The sequence below is a fragment of the Mustela nivalis genome, assembly GCF_964662115.1.
Source record: "Mustela nivalis genome assembly, chromosome: 10".
Classification (NCBI taxonomy): domain Eukaryota; kingdom Metazoa; phylum Chordata; class Mammalia; order Carnivora; family Mustelidae; genus Mustela; species Mustela nivalis.
Window position 1 is genome coordinate 21,390,240 of NC_139029.1, and position 13,661 is coordinate 21,403,900.

The 13,661-nt window shown below is 45.7% G+C and overlaps 1 pseudogene across 1 annotated transcript; it reads right to left on the minus strand.

The window, feature by feature from the left end:
* Positions 1 to 5,026: 5,026 nt before the first annotated feature.
* Positions 5,027 to 5,408, minus strand: LOC309842524 (large ribosomal subunit protein eL31 pseudogene; annotated as a pseudogene). Its single transcript has one exon. The product of its transcript is annotated as a large ribosomal subunit protein eL31 pseudogene (transcript).
* Positions 5,409 to 13,661: the final 8,253 nt, after the last annotated feature.

Sequence of the window (13,661 nt, forward strand, 5' to 3'; positions counted from 1 at the left end):
TAACCTGGCTCGAGAGTCGCTCTTCTGCACCATCCTCTTGCACGCCCCTCCCCTGCTCCGCCCTCCTGCTCGCCCCTCCTCCTGCATGCTCCTCCCCCTGCATGCCCCTTTCTCCTGCAGCTCTCCAGCTTGTCCCATCAGAGCTGGAAGCAGACAGAAGTCACCATGCTACGCACAGTCACAGGAATGGCACACCTCTGATGATGCCATGTTCTATTGGCACACGAAAGGGGAGGGGAATACATGAGAACATGAAGACCAGAAGGTGGGGATCAGTGAGGGTCATCTTGAGGCAGTCTCTCTCCTCCCAAGGTCCTTGGGAGTCGGCTGAGCTGCAGGGAGGGTGTGCCAGCTGGTTCCCCCCGCCAAACAGACTTAAGGCACTAAAGCTGCCTACAGCCCCAGCCAGGTGGCTCCTTGGACCATATTGTCCCTTCGGAGAACAAGATATGGAAAGGGTGGCAAGAGGGCAGAAACTTCCTGAGCATATGAAGGCTCCATCCTGGATGTTTGGAAAGGAGACCAGCTGGATCCTGCAGAGATGGATGCGACCCTCTTGGAAGGGCGTAAGTCAGTGGAGCAACCCTCCTTGTCAGAGAAGGGAGCCAGGCAAGGAAGTGACCCATCTCCTGCTTTGGGGTGGTTTGGGGAAGAAGAGCAAGGTCTGGCTCCAGGGAGAAAAGAGACACATCATTTCAAGTCCAGGCTGAGGAGCAATAGCACAGACACAAAAGCATTCACCTTCATTGTTCTTCCCCAGGATTCTGGTCCCAGAGAACTCCTAGGGCCTCAAGGATCAATGACTAATAAGGGATCGGCCAATATTGCCCACAGGGGCCTTCTCTCTTTCAATAGACGCTCCTGAGTGTGGAGCTCAGTGGCACCGAGGGACTCGCTTGTCATTTCTATCATGCCTTGTGGCAGACTGAACCCACTGAGATACTACCACCTATGGAATGAAAAATAAGCTCATCCCAGCATTCAAAGCCTTTCATGACCTGGTTCCAGTATTTCCAGAAATCCCTATAGGTTTTCCAGACTTCAGACAAACCAACTAACCTCTTGTTTAACCATTTGCTCATTCTGCTGTTCATTAACAAATAAATGTGTGTGCACCATGTGCCAGGTCCCATGCTGGTGGCAAAGGGTCATTCTAGCTCTTGCCTCTCCCCCATCACAGAACAGATCTCAACCCTCTTCCTCCAGCACACCAGGTTCTCACCTCTGAGCCTTTGCATATGCCATTCCCTCAGCCTGGTACACCTTTCCCTCCTCTCTGGATTTTTCCTGACTTCCTTTAAGACCCTGCTCTGATGGGAGTGCCTGGTTGGCTCAGTCAGTTAAACATCAGACTCTTGGTTTAAGCTCAGGTTATGATTTCAGAGTTCTGGGGTCAGGTTCCACATTCAGAAGGGTGTCTGCTTGAGATTCTCTTTCCTCTGCTGTCTCTCAAATAAATCTTAAAAGGAAGGATGGAAGGAAAGAAAGAAAGAGGGAGACTCTGTTCAGACATCCGTTCCTCTAGGAAGCCTTTTGTGATTCCCAAGCTGGGTTACATCCCCCAGTGTGCATGCAGAGCCCCTGGTGCTCACCTGGAACTCGGCCAATGTGCAGGCGTCTCTCCTCCATGCAGAGATTCAGGGCCCGAGGAGAAGCATTACCTGTTCCTGTCTCCTGGGAGCTGTAGATCCAAGCAAGGGATGAATCTAAGCAGATCTGTGGTAGTTATCCATTCCCTGGTGAATTAAGGGATGATGGAGGGGACAGCCAAATCATATTTCTGAGGTGCTCATTATATACCAAGATGCCTGCTTGGTGTATTTGTAGAATATTGATCTTCCACAGCAAACACCCAGAGAAGTATTACCAGGCTTGTTTTGCAGATGAGGACACTGAAGTTTCCATTGATAAAGGTCACACAGTTGGTGAATAGCCTCAGGCTCAGGCCAGCAGCCCAAAGAAGTCCCTGCTGTGAGGGCTCTACCTATCTTTCACCTAGCCTTGTCTCCCACACCTGTGTGGGGCAGGGCAGCTTCTTCTTCAGAGCTGAAATCGGTCCCCTGTGTTTCCCTCTGAAGATCCCCGCTCTGCATCTGGACTTTTCTCAGAACAAGTGAAGTTATCCACCAAATAACCTTCAGGCTACACCAGCCACGATAACACCACCAAATATAATAGCTAATATTTGTGGAGGCCATTCATTTCTGTGGATGGTACAAGATACACATCGAAGTTTGTTTTTTGAAATAGGGATATCTGATTTTTCTAGCACCATTTCTTGAAAATATGATCCTTTCTCCCCTGAATTGCCTTTGTACTTTTGTCAAAAATAGATAGCCTTTAACATGTGGGTCTGTTCCTGCATTCCCCATTCTGTTCCACTGGTCTTTTTGTCTTTCTGATGTGATACCACACTTTCTCGATTATTGCAGCTTTATACTAGGTCTTAAGTTAGTCCTTCAACTTTTATCTTTCTTAAAGCCATTTTGGCTATTCTTTGCATTTTCATAAGAATTTTAGAATTAATTTGCCAACTTCTGAAAACTGGTTTTGAGATTAAATTGGAATTATATTGAATCTATAGGTCAATTTAAAGAAAATTGATACTTTGACAATAATGGGTCTTTGAGATTCAAAGTATGTATGTCTCTCCTTCTACTTAAGTCATTTCTAATTCCTCTTAGAAACATTTTATAGTTTTCACGATAGAGGTTCTGGGCTTTTTAAAAAAGATTTTGTTTATTTATTTGACAGAGAGTTACACAGCAAGAGAGGAAACACAAGCAGGAGGAGTGGAAGAGGGAGAAGGAGGCTTCTTGCCCAGCAGGAATCCTGATGGAGGGCTCAAACCCAGGACCCTGGGGATCATGACCTGAGCTGAAGGCAGACACTTAATGCCTGAGCCACCCAGGTGCCCCAAGAACCATGAAGGTGCCCCGGTTTTGGACATCTTTTGTCAGGTTTATTGACTTTCTCACTTTGATTTTCTGATAATTCATTGCCAGTAAATAGAAATGTAATTGACTTCCATCAAGTTATTTGATAACATTATAAAAATCTTTTATGGGGTGCCTGGGTGGCTCAGTCAGTTAAGTATCTGCCTTTGACTCAGATCATGATCCCAGGGTCCTGGGGTCAAGCCCAGCATGAGCTCTCTGTTCAGCAGAGAGCTTGCTTCTCCCTCTGCCTCTACCCCCTCCCCCACTGTGTGTGTCACTCATGAATAAATAAATTAAATATTTTTAAAATTTACAAAAATACCCCAAAACCCTTTTCTCTTCTTATTTACTTTCTGTCCACTTCTTCCATTATTGTGAGAATGATATAGAACTATTCCACTATGACTGTGGATTTGCCTAGTTCTCTTTGCAGCTCTATCCACTTTTGCTTTCTTTTGGTGCATAAATGTTTAGGCTCTTTATTTTCTCTTGAGAAATTGACCCCTTTATCATTATGAAATATCCCTGGTAATATTCTTTGCTCTGAAATTTCCTCTAATAGTAACATAGCCACTCCATCATTTTCTTGATTATTGTTATCATGATACATCATTTTCTATCCTTTTAACCTATTTGTGTCAATATTTAAAGTGAATTTCTTTTTTTTAATTTAATTTTATGGGGCGCCTGGGTGGCTCAGTGGGTTAAGCCACTGCCTTCAGCTCAGGTCATGATCTCAGGGTCCTGGGATCGAGCCCCACATCAGGCTCTCTGCTCAGTGGGGAGCCTACTTCCCCCCTCCCCGCCTCTGCCTGCCTCTGCCTACTTGTGATCTCTCTCTCTGTCAAATAAATAAATAAAAATCTTTTTAAAAAATAAATTTTATTTTATTTTTTCAGTATTCCACGATTCATTGTTTATGCACCACACCCAGTTCTTCATGCAATACGTGCCCTCCTTAATAACCATCACCAGGCTCACCTAACCCCCACCCCCTCTCCAAAACCCTCAGTTTGTTTCACAGAGTCCACAGTCTCTCATGGTTCATCTTCCCCTCTGATTTCCCCCAATTCACTTTTTCTTTCCTTCTCCTAATGTCCTCTGTGTTATTCCTTATGCTCCACAAGTAAGTGAAACCATAGAATAATTGACTCTCTCTGCTTGACTTATTTCACTCAGCATAATCTCCTCCTGTCCCGCCCACGTTGATACAAAAGTTGGGTATTTATTCTCTCTGATGGAGGCGTAATATTCCATTGTACATATGGACCATATCTTCTTTATCCGTTCATCTGTTGAAGGGCATCTTGGCTCTTTCCACAGTTTGGCGTCATTGCTGCTATGAACGTTGGGGTACGTATGGCCCTTCTTTTCACTACGTCTGTATTTTTGGGATAAATACCCAGTAGTGCAATTGAAGGGTCATAGGATATCTCTATTTTTAATTTCTTAAGGAATCTCCACACTGTTTTCCAAAGTGGCTACACCAACTTGCATTCCCACCAATAGTGTAAGAGGGTTCCACTTTTTCCATATCCTCTTGAACAATTGCTGTTTACTGTCTTGTTGATTTTGGCCATTCTAACTGATGTAAGGTGGTATCTCAGTGTGGTTTTGATTTGAATCTCCCTGATGACTAATGATGATGAACACTTTTTCATGTGTCTGTTAGCCATTTGTATGTCATCTTTGGAGAAGTGTCTGCTCATGTCTTCTGCCCATTTTTTGACATGATTATCTCTTTTTTGAGTATTGAGTTTGAGGAGTTCTTTATAGATCTTGGATATCAGCACTTTGTCTGTAGTGTCATTTGTGAATATCTTCTCCCATTATGTGGGTTGCCTTTTTGCTTTGTTGACTGTTTCCTTTGCTGTGCAGAAGCTTTGATCTTGATGAAGTCCCAAAAGTTCATTTTTGCTTTTGTTTCCTTTGCCTTAAACTGAATTTCTTGTGAGCAAGAATCTTGCTTTTTTATCTAATCTAATCTGTTTTTTTTTAGATTTTTATCTAATCTGACTACCTGTACATTTAATGTAGGCATTTAGACCATTTACATTTAACATGATTTTTTTTGAAGTTTTATGCCTTTATTTGACAATCAGCAATAAGTTCTCATCCACATTAACTCTTCAGATTTTTGAAAGTGGTGACTCGTACATAGGTAATCAATGTGTAGAGCTTGTTGGTGAATCTTTAACCTCATTACATTTTCTGGACAACCATATGGATACAATATGCAACATTCCTTATTTCTTTGATATAGACAGTTTTGGTGAGCCTGGTGTCAATGTAAACATATGGAGTTCCCATCTCTTTCATGGCAAATTTCTGGATCTCTTTGAGTGCCCGAGGGGCACGCTTCTTGAAACCCACTCCATGGATGCACTTGTAAATGTCAGTGTGTTCCCTGATCCCTACCTCATGGACAGCAGAATGACCCTTCTCACCACCCTTCTTTGCAAGAGCCATTTGGTCAGGCCCTGGTTGGAAAGCAGATTTAATTATTAATTAATATTTGATTATTAATTTGGTTAGTTTTTTACCCATAAGCTTGCTCTTTGTTTTCTGTTTTTTACCTCTGTTCTCCATTCAATTTTTCTTCTTTTTCTGCTTTCTTCATGAATAACTGATTATTTTCCTGATTCCATTTAATCTTTTTTTTGTTGCCCTAAGACCTTTAGCTTTTTGTCTTGGTATTTTAGTGGTCAATTTAGGGTTTATACTATATATTCTTACTTAACACTGTATTTCTCCAAGTGACATTATATCACTGCACATTCAATGTAAAAATTCTGTAAGAGTAGTGCTTGCTTTGGCAGCACATACACTAAAATTGGAAGCATATAGACAAGATTAGCATGGCCCCTGTGTAAGGATGACATGCAAATTTGTAAAGTGTTCTACATTCTTTTTAAATTTTGTTTAGCCATGTACAGAAAATATGCTTATGACACAATTTGCCTCAAATTTGTTCCAAGTTGTGTATTTGTTTTCCAATAAAAAAGTTTACAATTTACACCCCCCCAAAAAAGAATTCTGTAATAGTATACTTCTATTTCTCCCCTCTAGGGCTTTATGCTATGGTGGTCCTATGTTCCACTTCTCCATATGTTATAAACCCAACACTAACTTGTTGTCATTGGTATTCAAATATTCAATATACAAAGACGCAAATAGTAACAGAAACTATTTTATGTTAGCCTGTGTAATTTCTCTTTCCAGCACTCTTCATTTCTTTGTGAGCTCCATCCCATATCATTTCTTTTCCACCCAAATGACATCTAACATCCCTCATGGCACCAGTCTGCTGGTGACTTACTCCTTTGGGACAGAAAAAAATTTTTGAAAAAAAAATTCTAAATTTGATGGAAAGTATAAACCCACAGGTCCAAGAAGCTCAACAAATCACAAGCACAAAAGATATAGAAAAAACTACACTAGGTCACATCATGATCAAAGTTCTAAAAGCTAATGGTAAAGAGAAAGCTTTGAAACTATCTGGAGGGAAAAGAAAGACACATTATGCAGAGGAACAAAAATAAGGATGACAGTGTATTTTCCCTCAGAAACAATTCAAGTGAGGAAACAGTAGAGAAATGTTTTAAAACACTGGGGGAAAACCCTCTTAGACTAAAATTTTAAGCTCAAAAGAATATCTTTCAAGAACAAAAGCCTTTTTTTAACACGTAAAATATGAAATATTCATGGGATTTGCCTTTTCAATCCTATCTTTCAGGAATCATTGTGTCTTCTTTGCTTGATGGCTAATGTCTGAAAAGTCATTGTTTCTTATATTTTTGTACAGTTTTTTAATTGTTCTGCATAGAAGGGTAAATCTGGTCCCTATGACTCCATCGTGGCCAGAAGTGGAAACCATAGCTGTAATTTACTAGGTATTTGTGTGATTTTTCTCCTGCTGTAGCCCACGTTCTGGGATGGAAGGGACCATACATACCTGTTTTTACTCTGGACTGTATCTTCAGCATTTGGAAGAGTATCTGCACACAGTAGGTTCCAACAATTAAATTCTCTAAACGTCTATGTGGTTGCACTTGGTTTAGTGAATCCCAGGGCTGTTCCATAATTCTCCATGATCTGGAAGATACTTTAGAAGATCCAAATTAAAATAGGAAAAGAGCCATACACCAAGATCAACGTTGAGAAAGGTCAAAGGAGGAGAAGTAAGGCCCCAGGAAGGCAGAAAGCTAGAAAAGACAGAAGGAACCCTAGTCTTTCCCCTCCCCATAGCCAGCATCACCCCAATTCCCCAAAACACTCCCCTTGCACCTATCCCTGGTATGGCCAGCCATTTCCCACCCACCCTGTCCATACCCACATATTCTCCACTTCTTAGTTATAGAACCTCAAGTTCAACTGCATAAAATAAAAACTACATTTTCCAGCTTCCCCTGCTGCATGGTGCAGCCATGGGACTGACTTCTGCCAATGATATGTGAGTATTCCTAAGTGCCAATCCCAGGCTGTGTCCTTAAAGAGGAAGGGCATACTTTGCATGACCTCTTACTCTCCCTTCCTATTGGAGAGGATGTGGATGGGAGTTGAGCCATATTTCATAAAATTAATAAGGCCAACAAATGAAGAATGACAAGACAAAGATGGAAGCAGGCTATATCCCCAAGACTGTGGAGCCACCTCACAAGGTCCCAGTAGCCAACTCTAGAACTGGTGTGTGAGGGAAATATGAGATTCTGTCTTGCATAAGCCACTATTACGTGGAGTCTTAGTGTGTGACTTTCAATAGTGCTCAGAACCAGGCACTTGGCTGTTTTTTTGGGAAAGGCGAATTACTCAGAAAAGCCTATGTCCAGGAGAAAAGCCATCTGATTTTTACTTGTAACTTTGCACCCTCTAGGGCCAGGGGATCTGGGGCAATTTGATTAGGAAAGAACATCGTGGTGTCTGTTGCTGTTTGGAGCCTGGTAGGTTCCTGTCGAGGCTCTGACTGCAACAGAACACACAGGAAGGAGGAGATTAAAGTTGGACACAGGGAGAGGGCCCTCCTGGGCAGCCTCCCCTTGCCCTCCCTGTCCCCTTTCTAGGCAGGAATCATTCTTAGCAGCAGCTTACTTCCCCTGCCTTGAGTTGGGCACGCCATCCACAGAGCAGAAAAGGAGAAGGGAGGAGAATTTATGGCACCAATGATGGGGATAACGGTTATGAATGACTGGCTATCCTGCCGTCACCCATCACACTCACAGGGAGAACCCTCCAGTGAGCGCTTCAGTGACCGAGTCTTCCTTCCTGCAGGGCACACTCAGCCCTCACCAAATATACCTAATATTTAGATAAGGGAGTAATGGGGAGATTTAGCAAACACCTTCCTGAAATCTAATAACAATAAATGAGAAAAATGGAGTAGGCTACTCCAGATAACCAGCACCAGAGAACTAATTAATGCCACTCCCGTCCTGAGCCAGAGGCACCTGTCCAGGTAATTCATCAGCTTCAGATTTATGGACTCCTCGAAAGCAGCCCACGCATCTCCTCCCCTCAGGTTTACTTGTGACACTTTTATCTAGATTTTTTTCAAGATCATTGATCTGCTCTGCCATTTCTTAAGGGAGGTGGTGGGGGAGGGGGATGTGGGGAGATGGTGGGGCTAGCAGATGAGCACCGCAGTGGGTGACATAATCAAATATTGATTTGCCAGCAATGATCCAGAAAAAATCAATCTGTTCAAGTAAGCCAGTTGTTTCCAACTGCCCCAAACCAGAGAATCTTGGTTTCCCATGCAAATCTTTGGATCCTTGATATTGCATTCAAGGCAAGGGGAGAGCCCACTGTGCTTGCACAGACAGGGATTAAGGCTGCAAATAGAAGAGGTGGCAGAGCTCAATTATTTCATTGGTAGAATGGGAATCAGGGGAGGGCTGCATGGTGTTTACTAGATGCATGAACAAAGGAAAGTATTGAATCATAGAGAAAGGAACGGGGTGTTCCAAACCACCCTCCCTTCCTCCGTTACTATCAACATCAAACCTTACCGGCACAACAGAGCCCCAACAGTGAAGATTAGAAATGAAGTGGCATTAAGAGGTCATCCTGCTTTCAGTCTGGGAAGAGCATGTAGTTCTGATTTTACTGGTGAGTCAGCCAGGATGTGGAGGTCCTACAGCAAAAATCCCAGGCAGACCCTCAATGTGCAACAGCAAGGGCCCTGAGCACACAGCTGGCGCCATGCTGTGGGCGTGGCATCATGTCATCCTCCCAACAGCCCAATGAGGCAGGCACTGTGATCTTCATCATCTTGGGTGTGTACACGTGCCTCGGTTTCTCGCTTCAAAAGAAATATATCCTTGTTTAAAAAGGTTTTATCAATAGGGAAACTCATTTCAGGCAGGAACACTAAAATAAAAATTCAATATAACTACAATCCTGTCCTAAGATTTCAGACTGCCCAGTGGCAGAGACCCAGATAGGTTCTACATCAGAGGGGTGGAGGGATCTACAGTCGGAGCCAGTTGCACAGGGCTGATTGGGGTTTCAAGTACTGAGAATGTCACTTCACTCCTTCCCACCCTCTCTAGGTGTAATTGAGATGTGTTTTTTCAAGCTAATGCTAACTTCTTATTTTTTTTTTAATTAACATATAATGTATTATTTGTTTCAAGGGTACAGGTCTGTGATTCATCAATCTTACACAACAAGCTACTGCTAACTTCTTTTTATCACTGTTTATAAAATGTCACCCAGCACACCACCGGGATCCTTTCTTGGGTCTTCCACGGCCGTGGTGTTGGTAACAGAGAAGCGGAGTGGCTGTTCCTCTTTTGCCATTACCCCCACCTGCTCTGACTACAGCAGGGCCTCTGGCTTCCCCAACAGCCACCCCCCCGCCCCGGGAGACCAAACACCCTCTTTTGTCTGAGCTTCTGGCAGGACTGATGGACAGTTCAGGGGGTCTGGCTGGTCACCCCTGACAACTGCCTCTGAGTTCTTCCAGAGCCTTCTCTGTGAGAGCAGCCAGTGCCAGCTTCCTCCCAGACACAGCCCTTCACCTCCCTTGCCCCACAGTGCCAGGCACAGGGCCCCGCCCATGTTGGTGACCGGGGGACATGCTCCTTCAACTGGATAGAGCTTGAAAAATCATCTGACCACGTGCTGAAGAGCTGCCTCAGACCAGGAAGGGAAACTGTTTATAAATCAAAATCCTTTTGTGTGGGACCCTGGAGAGCAGAGCACTTCAAAGGAGCCTCTGGCCAATCCTTTTGTACACTGAGGAATCCCTTTCTCTTGTGAATAGCTCTCACTCCTGAGGTGAGACACACAGGAGCATGCACACACACATACACACACAAACGCACACACAGGTGCACGTGCACACAAATTAATACACCCACACAAAGACGCGCACACATATAAATACTACACATCTATAGTGCCAAAATCATATTCACTCACTGGGAAAACAAACAAACAAACAATTCAAGCAGCACAGAAATGTAAAGTATTCAGCTTCTCCCTGATTCGCTCTCCACGTCCTCTCATCGAAGACACTCGTTATTAACACTTGGGGGTATGTTTAGATGATGGATGTCTTCCTGCTCAGCCTCAGATACAACTTCAATTGATTTTTTTAAATGGCAGGAGGCAGGAAGTTTCAGGACACTCAGAGACAGGTTCCTCTGTCCCCATTCTGTGGGAAGCGCAGGGCCACACACTGCTCCTATCCATCCGAAAGGCAGGGATGTCATGTTTCTGACTGGCCTCGCAGTTCACATTGACTCAGGGCATCTCGTGGTTGCTGGAGGGTGGGTTCCCCTTCAGCAGGACCTCTGCTTGCAAGATGGTGGCCCTTCAGAGTGGGGGGTGGACTCTAATCCTTCTCCTGACATCTTCAGGCCAGAACTTGTGGCCATTGGTGACATCCACTCAGCACATTCTTGCCTCACTTAAGGCACCATTGGAAGGCTCCATGTTTCCACAAAAATATTCAGAAGGCACAAACATAGTATCTAAAGAGAGAAAGTTCTAGAAAGGACCATGCTGCCCTCTGTCTTCTCTTCACTCTGAACAGAGATATAGACTTCCTTCTGAGGAGAACTCTCGGGAACCTGCAGAACTTTATACAAGAGCCGGGCGTGTTGTCCGTGGCTTGGTCATCCCGCACGGAGACGTGAGCCCTGAGGGTGTCTGGGGAGGAGGAACTCGAGGCAGAGGAGCAGCAGGCGCAAGGACCCAGGAACAGGTACAGAGTTGGCAGGTTCAAGAAAAGCAGGAAGGCCTGCATGGTAGGAGCAGAGGGAGCAGGGAGAAGAGTGGTCATGAGGTCAGTGAGGAGGTAGAGGTGGGGATCTCCATAGATGTAGGGCTGGGCAGTTCACTGTAAGGACTCCACATTTTTCTCTAGTGAGAGCATTGAAAGTTTCCGAGCAGAGGAAGGACATGATCTGACAAGCCTAATGGAATCCCATGAGATCGCCGGAAGGAAGAGTCTTGCAGGAAGTGGGAAGAAGTAGAGAGAGCAGCTAGGGGCTACTGTGATCTTCCATGATGTGATGGGGATGGGGGACCCAGGAGCAGGCCAGGGAGGTGATGAGAAGTGGTCAAGTTCCAGAATTCTTTCAAAGGAGGGCCAGCAGGTTTGTGGACAGATGTGACACAGATGCGAGAGGACTTGTGACCAAAGGCTTCTGGCCTGAGCACTGGGAGGATGGATGGCATTGCCTGCACTGAGACAAGGAGGGACAGGCCGAGGATATGAGACATCAGTTGGGGACATGGGAATTATGAGATGCTGCTGGACACGCAGGGGCGACACCAAATGGTGGTGGATGCACCAGCCTGGAGTTCAGGAACAGGCCAAGTTCAGAGGTCAGTTTGCAAGCCATCAGCATACGAAAGGCATGTGAAGGTAGAGGGAGACTGGTGAGGTCCCCAAGAAAGGGAGAGGGGATTAGGAGAAGAGAGCAAGGGACAGAGCCAGGAACAGGACACAGTCTACATACAGGTCGAGGGACCAAGAAGGAACCAATAAAGGAGACTGAAGAGCACCTGGGGAGGGAGAAGGAAAGCCAGGAAAGATTTCAAGAGAAGTGAGCAGCGATGCCAAATGCCCATAGGCCAAGTATCACTGAGAGTGGCTCCTTAGCCCAGTACGGGGATCGCTGGTGAGCTGGACAAGAGCAGCTGAGGTGGAAGCGAGGGAGTGAAGTCTGGGTTGAGAGCGAAAAATTAGAGATGGCAAAGATGGAGGCTCTTGAGGCATTTTACTATAAAAGGAAGCTTAAGTCGCCGAAGAGGGTTAATTTTGTTTCTGACTTCCTTGTTTCGAGATGGGATACATAACACAGTGCTGTACATCGACATGAATGCTCCCAGGGAGAGGCAAAATTCAGGCTGCGGGGGAGAAGAAGGGATGGCGGCGGACACTTTGAGCAACTGAGAGGGAAGGAAACTTTGTGCCCAGTGGCCTTAGATAGTTCATGCTGTCAGAGGATCTCGGATCCATGAAGGATATCCCCATGGGTCCCCCAGTACCAGTGCTCAGCCTTCAAAAGGGTTAGCTGTGCACATTTGATTTTTATGTAAAGTAGCAGCGGGTGATTCGTATTTTTCATAAAGTGTTTTTTTATTCAAAAATATGTGACGGATAGCTTCCTGAGCCAGTGCACAGGGACCACACTCATTTTGGATCGATGAATCAGTCCAGAGATGGATTGAATATTAGATTATCTCAAATTTTTGCTCTTAGATTTTCACAGATAATGTGGACATCCTTGCAGACATGAATACATACCCTTGAGTATTTCAGAATGACCGACTCCCAGAAGTGAACTTGCTGGGACAAAGGGTATGTACATTTTGAATGTTGGCAGATGCTGCTCTAACGTCATCCGCTAAGGAGACCCTGGGAACATCCCACTAATAGGACTCAAGAGAGGGAGTATCAAATGGGGGGGGGGTTTGGGGGTTTGGATTTCCGGTAGCTGACTCCCTGCAGGCAGTTCAGCCTGAAAGTGTGTTGGGACTAAACGTGGTGAGATGCTCCTCTCCAGGCTGCGGGAACATGCCCGCCCGGGTGGTCCAGGGGCTAGGAAGGAGGAGAACTGGACAGGGGCAGAGAGAACGAAGGTGAATGGGGGACAGCAGCACAGAGCTGGGGAGCTGTGGGGTGCCCTGGGGCAGGGAATCGGGGCTCTGGCCGGCCCCACAAACCACTCACATGGGGCCCCTGGGAAGGCTGGTCCTCTCCCTGCCCAACCACAGCATCTGAACCCTGTGGGTGCAAGGAGGGTACAGACAGGAAAATAAAGTTGTCAGTGTCCAGCCAGAGACAGCGGGACGCCCACTGACGGTCACCCTCCTCTTCTTCCTCACTGACACCACCCCCGTTTTGTTCGCAGGCACCAATTTCCCAGCTTAAAAGCCTTATGCTCACCCCCAATAGTCAGTCCTGTGACACAGCTTGGGGCCCTGAAACGGGGCATCAGCAGGGCTTGCGGTGGACCCTGCAACCGCCTGTCCTGAGAGGGGCCCTGTGGCCCAGCGGGGGAGGCTGCGTTAGGACGTCAGGGGCGATCGCACATACTGAGGACACTCAGGGGGAACAGAGGAGGACACCGGGCCCCGGGGCACCTCCAGCTGCCAGGCCTTCACCAGCCCCCCGCCTCATTAGGAAGCAAACCAGATTTGCTTACATCTGTTGGCCAGGCTCCCCTTACTCGGCAGAATGCCGTCCTCTCCGAAAGAGTGTCGGGG